The sequence below is a fragment of the Sorghum bicolor genome, chromosome 1, assembly GCF_000003195.3.
Source record: "Sorghum bicolor cultivar BTx623 chromosome 1, Sorghum_bicolor_NCBIv3, whole genome shotgun sequence".
In the NCBI taxonomy this organism is placed as follows: domain Eukaryota; kingdom Viridiplantae; phylum Streptophyta; class Magnoliopsida; order Poales; family Poaceae; genus Sorghum; species Sorghum bicolor.
Window position 1 is genome coordinate 48,343,206 of NC_012870.2, and position 3,132 is coordinate 48,346,337.

Sequence of the window (3,132 nt, forward strand, 5' to 3'; positions counted from 1 at the left end):
CGGCCGAACTTGGATAAAAACTTTGTTCGTGTCTTGCGTCACCATCGAGTTTGTAGCTTGCGCACCTGTCTGCCGATAATCTACTACCGTGGGTATACCCCAAGGTAGACTGCCGACTAGCTTTCGTCGACAGTGGCGCGCTAGGTAGGGGGTGTGCGCACAGTTCTCCCGACGAACAAGATGGTCATCGTTCCAGTTTTCGCGGCTGTGGCTGAAGGCCTCACATTCACCGTCGGCCAGATCACTTGGACTACTCGTGGCGACGGCCTCACGACCACGACCTTGGAAGAAACCCAGATCCAATCTAGGGCGGCAGAGGCGTCGACTTCCATCACGCCAACTCCGAGGACTCGACCTCCACTCCCTCGCTACAAGGCAAAGCAAGTCGACAACTCGGACCTTCTTCAAACCCTCGATCGCGCTGACCTCAAACTTCTTGAAGCCTCCAACCTGGTGGATTCGATCTCGCGCAAACCCGATTAGGCGGCATCAACAAATTCTTTCGACTCCCGTCGACCAACTCGTGTCACCACGCACGAACAACTGGAGACGTCCCTAACAATAACATCGACCCTCACAGGACGATCTGTCAAGGTCAAGACGGCCTCCCCAGACCAGAACTGCCCTTATGGTCTGAACAACGCGGCCGACCAGTATTCACGGCATACCTGATCTCTATTCAGCAAGGCGGGCTTGTCGCTGGGCCAGAGCAGCCGAGCAGCTCGTCATTACGTCAACATGGTATCCATCCGAGTCCTGCCACAAGATAAGGCTACCAGTACGAACTCCAGCACAGGATCTGTCCCTACTGAGGTTTTACACCCCGAGGACGAAGACTATCACCTGGATTTACCACCATAGCCCCTGGGTTTTTCTCGTTTTCCAGTCTTCCCACCCCGGTGAGGACATCTGATCTTCAACGTCAGCAACGACAAACCAGTTGTCGATGGCGAAACCGACGAGCAAAAACAACTCCGCGAGCAGCGCAACGCCGATCGCGCTCAGCGGCGAGCGGATGACGAACAGCAACTTGCACCACACAACCTCAGCGATGCTTTCGACATGGTTGGGAATCAGCCAGTCTACAAGACGCCAAGCGCTAACGTGGCTGTTGCCATGGCAAACCTGGACCGACTCCCCGATACCCCAGAGTACTAGGGCATCCGATCCAGTATACGAGCGCATCTGATCGCCGCGATGGGGCAGACAGCCACTTTGCTCAAAAGGGTCCAAGCCGTCTCCTACGTGGAGGTTTCCTCCGACCAGACTCATTGTAGTCGGACTTCACCACGACCCAGCGGGCGCCATCATAGCCGCTCCCCCAATGGTCGCAGGAAGGACGCTGGACGTGACAACCGTGGTTACGACACGGGCGGTTAGCGCGAGCAGAGGCGCGGGCGCGGTCAGGAAGTAAACCAGGATAGGGATCTACTCTACAACATCCCTCCTAAGGACGCCCGCGACCGCATCAACAGGCGTGCTACGGAAAGAGCGGTACACGAAAACGTGCGACGCATTGAGTACGATGCAGCACATGGACACCCCCCGGCCTAAGACAGTTCTCTTCACACCTTCGCCAAGTCGTATGGCCCCGCAACTTTAAGCTCGAGAAGCTTAAAAAATATGACGGCAAGGAAAACCCTGAAAATTGGATCACTCTTTACGAGATCGCAGTCCGATCAGCAGCGAGAGACGAGCACATCATGGCAAATTACTTCCCAGTTGTCCTCGACCAAGCTGGCCATCAGTGGCTCCTCGGCCTACCCGAGGACTCCTTCGATTCTTGGGAGGAACTGCGCTAGGCGTTCATTGACAATTTCATTGCTACCTGTGAGCAGCCTGGAAACAAATACGATCTCGAGAGAATAAGGGACAGGAAGAATGAGCCCTTACGCGATTACATCCGACGTTTCTCGGATATGCGCCTCAAGATTCCAAAGATTTCTCACGATGAGGCTATATCAGCCTTCATCAAGGGCCTACGCTTCCATGAAGCATTGAGAAACAAGCTACTGCGCAAAAGACCGACCACGGTCGCCGAGCTCCTCGCCACGGCCAAAAACTACACTGACGCCGATGACGCAGAAAAACTCATCCGAGAATATGTGAGAGGCGCCGACCAGCCTCCCCGACGAGACGACAGTCGTGGACGCTTCGACAACCGAAACCCTCGCCGCGGTGACAACCATGACCACCGAGAAGGTTGGGACAGGCGTCGCGACAACCGCGACGATTTCAGAGGCAAGCGACCTCGTGACAACAACCACGAGGTGAACACAGTCAAGCGCCCCAATGGACGGCGAAATTACCAGGAAGACTACAACAAGACACTAAAAGGACCGTGCCAACTTCACCCCAAGTCCAACCACACGATGGAAGAATGCCATGTCCTTAAAAGCATTTACACTCAGCGGGCCGCTCAGGGAGACTCTGTCAAGAAAAACGGGAAACAGGATAGACACGAAGATGAAGACGACGACCAGGATAGGGACCCACGGCACCAATATGTCAGTCCTACCGACGTGGTACATTCCATCTTTGGAGCCAAAGTTTCCATCGAATCCAAACGAGAAAGAAAGCTCTTAAAGAGAGCTTGCCTTAACGTGGACAACACCGATGGCCTGATTGCCGATCCGAAATTTCCCCCTAGTCACACAGAGAGATCTCCTTCAACAGGCAGGACTAGTGGGCCGCCATCCCAGAACTAGGGCGTTTCCCTCTGATCCTGGACCCGTGCATCAACAGCGTTAGGTTCGAGCGCGTGCTCGTTGACGGGGGTAGTTCTATTGACATCCTTTCCGCAACAGCTTACCTGCTCTCAAGCTAACCCCGACGCAACTGAAGCCGTATGATGCTCAGTTTTGGGGCGTCCTACCAGGTCAAAGTTCAGTACCCCTCGGGCAGATAACGCTGCCCGTCTAGTTTGGAACGCCAGACCACTTCCGCACAGAGTTCGTCAACTTTGTGGTCGCCGACTTCGACGGTACCTATCACGCAATCCTAGGCCGCCCCTCGTTGACCAAGTTCATGGCAGTTCCGCACTACTCATACCTGGTCCTCAAGATGCCAACCGAGAAGGGCGTCTTAACCGTCAGGGGCAACGTCTACACCACATACACTTACGAGGAGGAA